Source organism: Mauremys reevesii, linkage group 10 (assembly GCF_016161935.1).
Source record: "Mauremys reevesii isolate NIE-2019 linkage group 10, ASM1616193v1, whole genome shotgun sequence".
Taxonomy (NCBI): domain Eukaryota; kingdom Metazoa; phylum Chordata; order Testudines; family Geoemydidae; genus Mauremys; species Mauremys reevesii.
This window is the reverse complement of record NC_052632.1, coordinates 39,111,181-39,124,932: the sequence shown is the minus strand read 5'-3', so window position 1 is coordinate 39,124,932 and position 13,752 is coordinate 39,111,181.

Genomic DNA, 13,752 nt, shown 5'->3' with positions numbered 1-13,752 from the left:
TCAACATTCTTAGACCTACTCACCGTGGTGTCTTCACTGCAGTGAGTTGACTACTGACGCTCCCCCATCGACTTCTCCTGCACCTCTCTTGGTGGTGGAGTACAGGAGTTGACAGGAGAGCGCTCGGGGATTGACTTATCATGTCTAGACTAGACACAATAAATCAACCCCCGCTGGATCGATTGCTGCCTGCCGATCCGGTGGGTAGTGTAGACATACCCTTAGTCAGTTCAAAAGAAAGCTGCCTATTTCTTCCAGAGCCCACGTTTTCACTGCTGGACACATCTGTCCTTTGCTCTCCAGGCAGGGCCATGCTGAGTTCACAACCCACCTTGGCCAGAGCATCCTGCTGTTGAGTGTTGATACATGATTCACTGGAGGTTGTATTGTCTGTCTGGACCACTTGTTGATCTTGGTTGGTTTCAGCCAATTCTTTAATGACTCTATTAATTCCACCCAGACATGGAGGCAGCTTACACACACCCATGCCTTAGACTTTGTCTACACTACCAAGTTTTATTGACTACACTTATATTGACACCCAAAAGTTGACTTAATAAAAATCAGAAAAGCTTGTTTACACCATCCCCCTCTGGCTTGTACTTACCATATGGTTCCCTACCAGGTCTTTGGTGGCACTTCAGTGGCAGGGGAGATATCCTATCTCCTAGAACTGGACGGGACCTTGAAAGGTCATCAAGTCCAGCCCCCTGCCATCACTAGCAGGACCAAATACTGATTTTACCCCAGATCCCTAAGTGGCCCCCCTTAAGGATTGAGCTCACAACCCTGGGTTTAGCAGGCTAATGCTCAAACCACTGAGCTATCCCTCCCCCCAGTTGCTCCAGATGAAGGACCCGCTGCCAAAATGCTACCGAAAACCAGGGCTGCCCGGGGGGGGGCAAAGGGGGCAATTTGCCCCGGGCCCGGGCTCCGCAGGGGCCCCCAAGAGAACAGCGGGGGCTCCCGCCTCCGCCCCTCTCCTGGAGCCTCAGCGCATCAAACACCGAGTCTCCGCCGGGGCCCTTGAGCCCCGCCCCGCTCAGAGCTGCGTCGTCAGGGGGCGGGGCTGGGAGCTCCGGGCTGAGCTCAGCTGCCTCCACTCAGCGTGGAGCTCCCAGCCCCGCCCCCTCACCACGCGGCTCTGAGTGGGACGGAGCTCAGGCCCCGCCGGCCACACGCTGCGGCTGTTCCGGCGAGGCGCTGAGACTCCGGGTGAGGAGGGAGCCGGGGGTAAGAGGCTGGGGGCGGGTCCAGGCGGGAGAGTGTTTGGTGCCATGGTCACCTGGGAAGATGCGATGAGACCTCTCCACGCCGAGCCAGCAAGCAGGAAATGGAATTTAAAATTCCTGGGGTTTGCCAGAGGGAGGATGGATTGTTGTTTACCTGGCTGCAGGGCAGCGGAGTTCAAACTGCTGACCAGAGCAGTCAGGATGGGCATTGTGGGACACTTTCTGGAGGCCAAATAAAGCGATTGAAGCCGGCATGGTGACTACATAAGAACATAAGAAAGGCCATACCGGGTCAGACCAAAGGTCCATCTAGCCCAGTATCTGTCTACCGACAGTGGCCAATGCCAGGTGCCCCTGAGGGAGTGAACCTAACAGGCAATGATCAAGTGATCTCTCTCCTGCCATCCATCTCCATCCTCTGACGAACAGAGGCTAGGGACACCATTCTTACCCATCCTGGCTAATAGCCATTTATGGACTACACTGGCTCTTTGTCAATAATAAAGGAAAGGGAAAAGAAAAAAGTCTCTCAAAGGGGTGGAAGTATTTTGTCACCGAAATGGCATTTTTCCCAGCAAAAGTCGCATTGCAGTGTGTATGCACTCACTGTTTTGTTACCAAAAGTCAGTTTTTGGCAAAAAAAAACTTGGTAATGTGGACAAAACCTTAGTCTTTCCTGAGAGCAAATGTAATCCTTTTTCCCACACTGGGTAGCATTGCAAAGTAATGGGGAGAAACTGAGGCACACATAGGATTCATAAAAATATTACAAAAAAATCCCACTTTGCCACACCCAGTTATACTATACAGAAGTATCAGATATATTTAGGCTACAGAGGTGAACTAGCGTATTAACTAATGTCTTAACACAGGGCCTACATGGCCAAACAATAAAGCTAATTTAGCGCCCAGAAAGTGATGTAGGAGATGTGACGTAAACAGGCTCTCACATTTGTGAGCCAGCCTATCACTCCCATTTCAAAGACTTTGATTAAGGGAAGTCAAAAGGACTCAGTCCCTGATTTGAAAGCCCTGCAAAAGGAAAATAAAAATATTGTAAAAACAATTCGGCGGTTAAAACTCTCGGTATAGATGTTCCTTTTGAAAAACACCAGGGAACCGATTAAACCTTCCAAATTGATTTTGTAGGACCACTATCTCTTACACAAAAGGTATGTGAGAGTGGATCTCTTTTTCAAAGTGAGTAAAAGCTTTTCCCTTAAAGGTTAACCCAACTTCTGCCACTGCTAAGGCTCTGATGTTTTCTCTCTGAGGTTTCTCATCAAAAATGACATCAAAGAAAAAAAAACACCTCACTTTATTGGTTAGAATATCATTTAACAAAAGTTCCACTTCTCTTATCACCGACAATTTTCAGGGATAGTTGAAAGAACAAATCCAATTATCAAATTGAAAGCTGATAAATGGCCATGGCAATTTGGGGTGTTGGAATTCCTGTCATTTTAATGGCTTTTAGAGTAACTCCTGCTGCCTCACTTGACCAATCACCTTTTTGAGGTGACGACCAAAAGAAAAATGGAATTATGGCAAACCAGTTACTTCCAAATTAGGAAAATGGATACATACTTGCATCCTCGCACAAGCGGGCGTACAAAGTGCATTGGTATGTAGCTGTTTAAAATTGTGAAAATCCAAGCAAGGTGAACTCCTACTTTGATAAAAACCAGTGAGGAGTTGGAGATCTGGTCATGCTTTTATCACATTAGTGCCAAAGCATGGCTATGTAACCAGTGGAGAGGGCTTTACCACATCATTGATAAACTCAGTTCCTCTGCGTATACATTCAGAAGAACAGGTGGGAAAAGAGAGATGGATAAAATCTACCATGCTAATTAACTAAAGCTGTACACCTCTACCTCCATCTCTACCTCTATCCCGATATAACGGGACCCGATAGAACACGAATTCAGATATAAGGCGGTAAAGCAGCGCTCCGGGGGGTGGGACTGCGCGCTCCGGCGGATCAAAGCAAGTTCGATATAACGCGGTTTCACCTATAACGCAGTAAGATTTTTTGGCTCCCGAGGACAGCGTTATATCGGGGTAGAGGTGTACCAGGAAAAAGACAAGGTCTTTGCAGGTCTCTAACAACAATCCAAGGTACTCCAAGGAGGCCAAAATCAGAACTGGCTCACAGCAAAAGGTGCCTCGTGACATTGTTCCTCCTCTGCAGAAGCCTGGATGTCCTGAGAGATGTGTCCATGCTGATGACAGGTTCTGCTTGATAACGATCCAAAGCAGTATGGACTGATGCATGTTCATTTTCATCATCTGAGTCAGATGCTACCAGCAGAAGGTTGATTTTCTTTTTTGGTGGTTCAGCTTCTATAGTTTCCACATCAGAGTGTTGCTCTTTTAAGACTTCTGAAAGCATGCTCCACACCTTGTCCCCCTCAGATTTTGGAAGGCACTTCAGATTCTTAAATCTTGGGTCGAGTGCTGTAGCTATCTTTAGAAATCTTGTTTTGTCAAATCTGTGGTGAAGGTGATCTTAAAATGAACAACATGTGCTGGGTCATCATCCAAGACTGCTATAATATGAAATATATGGCAGAATGCGGGTAAAATGGAGCAGGAAACATACAATTCTCTCCCAAGAAGTTCAATCACAAATTTAATTAACGCATTTGCTTTTAATGAGTGTCATCAGCATGGAAGCACGTCCTCTGGAATAGTGGCTGAAGCATGAAGGGGCATATGAATGTTTAGCATATCTGTCATGTAAATACATGCAATGCTGACTACTAAATTGCCACGCGAAAGCCTATTCTCACTTTCAAGTGACATTGTAAGTAAGTAGTGGGTAGCATTATCTCCTGTAAATGTAAACAAACTTATTTGTCTTAGCAATTGGCTGAACAAGAAGTAGGACTGAGTGGAGTTGTAGGCTGTGAAGTTTTACATTGTTTTGTTTTTGAGTGCAGTTATATAACCAAAAAAATCTATATTTGTAAATTGCACTTTCATGATAAAGAGATTGCACTACAGTACTTGTATGAGGTGAATTGAAAAAATACTATTTCTTTTGTTTATCATTTTTACAGTGCAAATATTTGTAATAAAAATAATATAAAGTGTGCACTATACACTTTGTATTCTGTGTTGTAACTGAAATCAATATATTTGAAAATGTAGAAAAACATCCAAAATATTTAATAAATTTCAATTGTTATTCCATTCTATTGTTTAACAGTGCAATTCATTCCGATTAATTTTTTAAATCATGATTAATTTTTTTGAGTTAATCTCATGAGTTAACTGTGATTAATCAACAGCACTAAAAACAACCCAAAGTAATTTTTATACACTCTCTCTCTCTCTCTCTCTCATCAGGTATATCCCTATGCTTCTATTTGTCCATCACAAAACAACCAGCCCTTAATATAGTAATGTGTGATTGGCTTTTTTATAGCTAATCAGCCCATCAAGGGGGACAACTTATAGCCAAGGATAAAAGAGATCAGGTATATTTAGGAGATAGAGGTGAAATATAAGTATTAATTCATGTTGTAACACAGGGCCTAGAGGTCTTAGTGCTGTAAGATATTTAGTTTAGCCAAATTAGGCTTTAGGATTTAGGCTAAATTAGCTATATTATAGCTATAAATTAAGTTAATATCTGCTAAGCATGTCTGTTTGTGACAGGTTGATAGTTTGAAAACAGCTGCTGAGTTTGGATAATAATGTCTACTAGAGATCAGTAGACACCAGAAGGTGTCCTTTGCAGATGGGGTGAAAAGTTGGAGACTTCCTTGAGGTAACTGCCTATTATTATGATGATTAAGGGAGGTAAATGTTACTGAGCATAAGGGGAATTAATGAGTTAGCCTATGAAAAACAGTGGGGTGTGGAAATTCAAATAAGGAAAAGGCATCAGCATAACACATTATTAAATCTGTATCCCAGCCTGCCTGCCTTGGGAGGGATGATGCCAGGGTGACAACCAGTGATGGTGAGAATGATGACTAAGACTTCCAGTTTTTCTGCAAGGCGTGGTGTGAGCAATGCAAATACTGTGCATTTTGTATTAGTCTCACTCTCCTTTGCCAGCTTGCAGTGTGTGGTTGACTAATGAAAGTAATGATTATAGAAAGAGCACTATGTAGTCTCTGTCGCGCATCCTGGTGTCCCCCTTCTATTGACTGTCTTCCCTGAGTGCTCCTTGATCACCTCCATTGTCCAATAGCCCCACTGGCTCTTTGGCAGGCTTCCTGCTTCTGATGTACTTCATTTTTTAAAATTTTTTATTTTATTTTATTATCATTTATTTTTTGCTGTTAGTTTGTGCCTAATAGAGTCTAATAGCTCTTCACATTCTTTCTTAGCCAGCCTTATTATACCTTGACACTTGACTCACCAGAGTTTATGCTCCTTTCTATTTTCCTCGGTAGGTTTGGACTTCCAATTTTTAAAGGATGCCTTTTTGCCTCTAGTCTCCTCTTTTACTCTGCTCTTTGGCCATGGTGGCATTTTTTTGGTCCTCTTACTGATTTTTTTCCCCCCATTTGGGTTATACATTTAGTTTGAACCTCTATTATGGTGTTTTTACATAGTCTCCGGGCCACCTGCAGGCATTCCACCTTTGTGACTGTTCCTTTAAATTTCTATTTAACTAAACTTCCTCATTTTTGTGCAGCTCCCCTTTTTGAAGTGAAATGCTACTGTGATGGGCTTCTTTGGCCTTTTCCATCTATAAGGATATTACATTTAATTACATTATGGTTGAAATTACTGAGTGGTTCAGCTATATGCAGCTCTTGGACCAGAACCCATGCCCCACTTAGGAATATATCTGTCCTGTACACAGGCCTCATGCTGCCCTCTGCCCCAGGGATGTCATGCTTGCAGAACTGCAGATAGAACACACATAACACAGGCATAAATTGCAAATACCAGTAACTTGTGTTCTAAGTCTGCAGGGCTGGGGATGGCACGTGGCTGAGGATGGCACAGAGCCAGTCCTTCTACATCTTTCAGATAACAGGGGCCTAGGGATGCCAACTTTCTACTCACACAAAACTTAACACCCTTGCCTTGCCCCTGCCCCACCCCATGTCTGAAGCCCTGCCCCCCATTCACTTCATCCCCCCTCCCTCTGTTGCTCGTTCTCCCCACTCTCACTCACATGCTCATTTTCACTGGGCTGGCTCAGGGGTTTGGGGTGTGGGAAGGGTGAAGGCTCTTGCTGGGGGTGCAGGCTCTAGGGTGGGGCCAGGGAGGAGGGGTTTGGGGTGCAGGAGGGAGCTCCGGGCTGGGAGGTGGAGCTGAGGGGTTCGGAGTATGGGAGGGAGCTCCGGGCTGAGGCAAGAGGTTGGGGTGTGGGCTCTGGTCTGGGGGTGTGGGTTCTGGGGTGGGGCCAGAAATGAGGGGTTCGGGGTGCAGAAGGGGGCACTGGGCTGTGGGTTGGGGTGCAGGGGGTGAGGGCTCCAGATGGGGGTGCAGGCTCTGGTGTGGAGCCAGGGATGAGGGGTTTGGGGTGCAGGAGGGGCTCGGGGCTGGGGCCGGGGGTTTGGGTGCAGGGGGGTGTGAGGGCTCCAGCTGGGGGTGCAGACTTTGGGGTGTAAGAGGGGGCTCTGGGCTGGGACTGAGGGGTTCGTAGGGTGGGAGGGGGATCAGGGCTGGGGCAAGTGGTTGGGGCATGGAAGTGAGTGCAGGGTCCGGGTGGCGATTACCTCAAGTGGGTCCCGGAAGCAGCAGCATGTCCCCCCTCCAGCTCCTACGTGGAAGTGTGGCCAGGCAGCTCTGTGCACTGCTCCATCCACAGGTGCTGCCCCTGCAGCTCCCATTGGCTGTGGTTCCCGGCCAAAGGGAGCTGCAGAGCCGGCACTTGGGGCTGGGGCAGCGTGCGGAGCCCCCTGGCTGCCCCTATGTGTAGGAGTCAGAGGGGGGACATAGCGCTGCTTCTGGAAGCTGCGAGGGGCCACAGCAGGCAGAGAGCCTGCCTTAGCCCTGCTTCACCGCCGACTGGACTTTTAATGGCCCTGTCAGCACTGCTGACCGGAGCCACCAGAGTCCCTTTTCGACCAGATGATCCGATTGAAAACCAGACACCTGGTAACCCTACAGGTGCCTGGGACTGGGCCTGAAGCCCCAGAATTGGGCAGCCTGTGACAGGGAAAGGCCAGGCCTGGAGCTCCCAGGATGGGGCAGTCAGTGACCAAAAAGCTGAGCCTGGAGATTCAAAAGTTGGGATGGGGCAGTCATTGAATGGGAAAGGCTGGGCCTAGAGATCCAGGATGGGGCAATCAGTGACAGGGAAAGGCCGGGCCTAGAGATCCAGGATGGGGCAGTCAGTGACAGGGAAAGGCTGGGCCTAGAGATCCAGGATGGGGCAGTCAGTGACAGGGAAAGGCTGGGCCTAGAGATCCAGGATGGGGCAGTCAGCTGTAGCAACCCTGACCCTGGCACTAGCACCTGCTGCAGCTGTGATGCAGCAGCACAGAATGCTCTCCTGGGGAGAGAGAGACGGCCAAGGAGAAGGCAGCTCGAGCTGGGGGCACTTGGAATCCACTTGAAGGGGCAGCTGGAAAAAGCTGTTTGAGAAGGAGAAGAATCGATGCTGAGTTAGCAGGGGAACGGGAGCCTGGGTAGGAGGTGAGGTGGTAAAATAAAAGAAGAGGAAAATAAAAGTAGGGGACTGGGAAGTGAGAAGGAGGAAAGAAGGAAAATAGGAAAAATTTCAGGTCAGGACAAGCAGGTCACCGCACCCCTCAGGGAGCTCACGGCCAGAGCAACCACAGAAGCCTTCTGGCATTACATTGTCCAGTCCTACGGCTGCCCCTTCGAGTCACAGATGTTCAAAGAATTGTGCTGTCTGCACAGCAGGCCCAAGCTATGGACAACAACGTACCACCCACATGGCAATGAACAAGCCAGCCAGATACTGTTAGTGGGGCCGACAACCCTGTCCGAGATGCAGCAGAGTTACAAGCCTTCCTACCTGCTGGAGCTGACCTACATGTACGGTGCTCACCGCCACTAAATACAACCGCTACTTCCTGAGATTCAGCAAGCAAGGCTGGCTGCTGATAGACATCACCTTGGGCATCTAACTGGGGACTGCAGGGAACCAGAGTCCAGGAGCCCCAGAATGGGTCCATGAGCATCACCAATGCCTTTGTGAGCCAGACCAGATCTTAGCCACTAATGTGGGCCACGCCTGAGACAGACAGAAACAGAGCTATGGCAGACACGCTGGAGCCAGGCCATAGACACTGGGGGATCGGGCCCTATTCAAGCAGCAGAGGTGCTCCAAACTGGGTGCAGCCTGAGGTCTCAAACCACACACAGTCTGTGGGATCTCCTACCCCAAATGGCTGGTATGCAGGATCCAAGCAGAGGCTGCAGCTAAGCCAGAGATGGGTAGGGGAAGGAGATCGTGGTCACAGTCACCAGGAGGCAGGGCCAGGAGTCGCTGGGCTCCCACTAGTGGGGTGGATTACCCTGGAGGGATCCCACCAGAAGCACCATACCCTGATTCTGGCCCTGGGGCGGGGGAGGAGCAGAGTAGGCAGGAGGCAGCCAAGCCTGACCATGGGGCAGAGGTAGAAGGGAGCAATGAGGCAAGAACACCCCAATGTTCTCAAAGGCCAAATGGGGGGACCCCCCCACACCTGACAGCAGTGCTGAGGGTGGCCAAGCCATGGGGCGTGCCCAGTCCCTGAGGACAGTGGTGGCAGCTGTGAGCTGGTGAGAGCGCTTCTTCCCCTTCCCCCTTTTCTGTCCCCACAGCAGGCTATGGCACACTTGGCCCTAGGGGGGGTGCTGTCTGAGTCAGGAGGTTGGTCTGGCACCCCTGGCCTGGCCCACTGTGCCAGTTTGGTCCAACGCTCCCATGTCCCTTCTGTCCCTCTGCAGCCAGAGGGAATCCATCCCCTTCCAAAGGAGATGGCTAGATCGCACCTGCTCAAGCTGCCACCTGGGGTGCACCACTCTGGTTTGGTCACTGTGGAGAATGGGGACATGTGCATTTTCCTCCAGCAAGACTGGGGCCTTCCCTGCCCCGTCCAACTCCCACATGTCCAGAGCCCTGGCAGGCTGGTCACTCCAGTACAGCATCGAGGCCCCCTGATGCCATCTACATGTTCTTGTGTGTCCTTATTTATATCCCTCATTCATCAGGCCCACGTCAAGGCACCCATTAGCTCTTGGAAAGATACAGGGGTGTGTGTGTGTGTGTGTGTGAGTGAGAGAGAGAGGGATTGGATGGATGGCTAGTGAAGCAGGCAGTAGCCTAGTGGTTCTGTGGGTGGGTGTGATGGGGTAGACTAGGTCCAGAGACCCCTGCTGGAGCGGGGGGCCTGCATTACCCTGCCCCAGAATAGAGCAAAGGGGAGGTCCTCCAGGCAGCCTAGAGTGGCTGCAGGGGAAGCAGCTAATCAGAAAGGCTGCAGGGAGCAGCCAATCAGGGCCCAGGAGGGCCCTATAAAAAGGAACTGCAGGGCTAACACAAACTCAGTTCCTTGTGGGAGCTAGAGTAGTGCAGGTGGTGCTCCTTGCTGGCCAAAGGGACCTGCAGTGCAATGGACAGCTCAGTGTTAGTAGGGACTAGGGGAGTGAAGAGGGAGTGCCTGGCTGGCTGCTGGGCCTGAGCTTAGAAGAGCCCAGAGTTAAGGGTAAGGCGTCAGTGAAGGCTGGGCCTATGGGGAAGCTACCCAGGGAACTGAAGGCAGTTTTGCTAAGGGGACATGGTGGTGCACAGCTGCTATTATTAGGGTCCCTGGGCTGGGACCCAGAGGAGTGGGCAGGCCTAGATTTCTCCCCCTCCCCCCCCAGGCCATTGAGGAAGGGCCTACAATTGGACAATGGTAACACCACCCCCAGGAACTGAACTGTCAGGAGGCTGAGCTGGGGCCAGAACTGACTAAGAGGATGAAACCATTGCCTCCTGGGATGAAGCCCTGGGGATATGGCCTGAGACCAGGGCCAGGACTGGTTTAAAGACTACAGATACATGTGATGAGACGGGATGCTCGTGGGAGGTGTGTGCCATGCTCTTAGAGGGACTGTGTGTGTGTGTGTGCAGTGGGTCTGTCTCAGTGGGTGGGAGGGGAAGCAAGCAGCAGAATTCTGAATGAGAGAAGATGCGCAGAGCCCAGGGAAAGCCGATATGGCCCTGGTGGACAGTGTGCCCATGCAGAATTCCTCAGCCATGTGCATAAAGTCACAGATTCTAAGGCCAGGAGAACTATTGTGATCATCTAGTTTAAACCTCCTGTATAACACAGACCAGAGACCTGCCCCCAAATAATTCCTAGAGCAGATCTCTGACAAAAACATTCAGTCTTGATTGAAAAATTGCCAGTGATAGAGACACCACCGCTACTCTCAGTAAGTTGCTCCAATTGTTAATGACTCTCACTGTTAAAAAATGTACACCTTAGTTCTAGTCTGAATTTGTCTAGCTTCAACTTCCACCCATTGGATGGAGTTAGACCTTTGTCTGCTAGATTGAAAAGCCCATTATTAAATATTTGTTCCCTGTGTGGGTACTTAGACTGTGATCAAGACACCCCTTAACCTTCTCTGTGTTAAGCAAAACAGACTTTTTTATCTACCACTATCCTTGAATCTACCACTACAAGGCAAGTTTTCAAATCCTTTAATCATTCCCATGGCTCTTCACTGAACCCCCTCCATTTTGTTAACATACTTCTTGAATTGTGGGCACTAGACCTGGACACACTATTCCAACAGCTGTTGGACTGGAATAAATATGGAAGTAAAATAACATCTTTACTCCTACTCAAGATTCCCCTGTTTATGCATCCCAGATCACATTAACTCTTCTGACAACAGCATCACGGTGGAAGATCATGTTCAGCTGATTATCCACCACACCCCCTTAATCTTTTTCAGAGTCACTGCTTCCCAGCATAGAGTCTCCATACTGTAAGTATGGCCTACATTGTTCCCATATGTATACATTTACTTATGGCTGTGTTAAAATGTATATTGTTTGCTTGTGTCCAATCTACCAAGTGATCCAGATCCTGTCCTCTTCTCTAGTTACCACTGCCGCAATTTTTGTGTCATCTACGAACTTTATCGGTGATGATTTTATGTTTTCTTCCAAGTCATTGATAAAGAAACAGACCCATTAGATGACAATTCCCCATTACATGTTGAGAGCTATCAGTTAGCTAGTTTTTAACCCATTCAATGTGTGCTGTTAATTTTATATTCTAGTTTTTTAAAACAAAATATCAAGTGTGCCCTACCTTTTGCTGTGATTGCTCTGGGGAGGTCCAGCTAGCGCACACTGCAGCGGGTTTGCCCCGTGTGAGCCGGACTGTGTCCTCGGCCATGTGCTGACCAATGCCTGTCTCTCAAGGGATGGGGATGATGTGAGAATGGGAAGATGAGGGGGAGGTGCAGTAACAGGAAGGTAGGTGTGCTCCCTCACCCACATACATGCCTCCTGGGGCCCTGCAAAACCTTGCTCCCACCTTCCTCCCTCCCACCGAAGCTCCAGAGACCTTTGTAGTCTTACCTCTGCTGAGCCCGGGGGAACAGAGCTGCCTGTAGCATGGTTTTCTCTCTGTTTGCACCCCCGCTGCTGGCATTGGAACGGGTGTGTTCTCTCAGCATCTAGAATCATAGATTCATCGAAAAGGAAGGCTGGAACAGACCTTGAGAGGTCATCAAGTCTGCCCCCACTGCCTTCTCCTGGCTCATGGCCACACACCAGGTCCCATGCTGGAGCAGGCTGTGCCCACGTGGAGCCAGCAAAGCCAGTGAGCCAGGGCCTCTCTCTGCTCAGGGGGTGGAGGTGCTAGCTTTGTCAATGCATAAGCACAGTCCCTGACCATAACCATGCAGGGCTGAGTGGTGAGTGGCAGTTCCCAGGGGAAAGTCTCTGCACTGAGCTGCCCTCTGCCTGGGCTAGGGCTGGTGCAGACATGGGCGGCAGGTTTGTAGAAATTTTGGTGGTGCCCAGACCTGCCCCTGCTCAAACTCTGCCCCCCAAAAACTCTGCCCCCCACCTGCCCAAGGCTCTGGGAGGGAGTTTGGGTGGGGGAGGAGGTCTGGGGTGGAGGAGGGGTGCAGGCACTGGGAGGAAGTTTGGGGATGGGAAGGGGTGTGGAGGGAGGGGGTACAGACTCTGGGAGGGAGTTTGGGAGAGGAGGGGGTGCAGGGTGGGGCTGGGGGTGAGAGGTTTGGAGTGTGAGAGGGGGCTCAGGGCTATGGCAGAGGGTTGGGGTGAGGGCTGTGGGGTGGGACTGAAGATGAGGGGTTCATGATGCAGAAGGGGGCTCAGGGTTGGGGCAGATGGTTAAGGTGCAGGGGGATGAGGGCTCTGGCTAGGGCTGGGGTTGAGGGGTTTGGGGTGTTGGAGGGGGCTCAGGGGTAAGGCAGAGGATTGGAGTGCAGGGATGTGTGAGGGCTCTGGCTGGGGCCGGAGATGATGGGTTTGGTGTGTGGGAGGGGCTCAGGGCTAGGGCAGAGGGTTGGGGTGTGAGGAGATGAGGGCTCTGGCTGGGTCTGGAGATGAGGGGTTTGTGGTGTTGGAGGGGATCAGGGCTAGGGTAGATGGCTCAGGGAGCAGTGGGGGGGGTGAAAGCTCTGGCTGGGGGTGTGGGCTCTGGGGTGGGGCAGGGCTGGGGATGAGTTTGGGGTGTAGGCAGGCTGCTCTGGGACAGGGGCCAGAGAGGAGGACTCCCCCTAGCCCTTTCCCTGCCGGCAGCAGCGAGCTCTGGGGGAGGGGACCCTCTTTCCTGCCCCCCCGGCAGCATACTCACCCCCACCACTGTCACTGCATGTGCTCCTAGGGCCCCTTTCAGGTCCAGGAATCTCCCTCACCTCTCCCATGGTGGGTGCCAGGGGGTGCAGTGTGCGTATCCTCCCCTCCTGTTGCCCCTGACTGTAGCCTCACTGGGGGTGGGGGATGGGGTTGCCTCCTTGCCCAGCATGGGGCAGGAGCAGTGATTGTGGGTGGGGGAGGGAGTGCTGTGCTGGTGGAGGGTCCCACCGGAAAAGGGAAGGGTCTGAGGGGGAAGGGCAGGCTCAGAGTCAGTCTGCCCTGGCAGTTGAGATGGGGTCACTAGGAAAGGGTTGACAAATCCCTGTCTGGGATGATTTAGTTGGGAATTGGTCCTGCTTTGAGCAGGGGGTTGGACTAGGTGACCTCCTGAGGTCCCTTCCAACCCTGAGATTCTATGATTCTATGACCCATGCGGCAGCAGTTGCTGCAGGGAGGCAAGCTGCACGGAAGAGGCAGGGACACTCTGCTCCCTCCGGGGCCCAGGGATGTGAACAGGGCCAACAAGGGGAAGCCGGGGGACACTTGGGGGAGGCACGGGGAGGGCAGCAGGTGGGACCACCCAGCCCCAAACATTGGTGGAGCTGAGCCCCTGGGCTCTGAATATTGCTGGTGCCCGGGCACCACGTGGGTATATAACTTGCCGCCCATGGGTGCAGATAAGGATGCCTGGACCTGGCAGAGGATGGAAGTAGGTTCTGCAGTCAATGCAGCCTGGCCCCTCCCTCTTGACTGGGG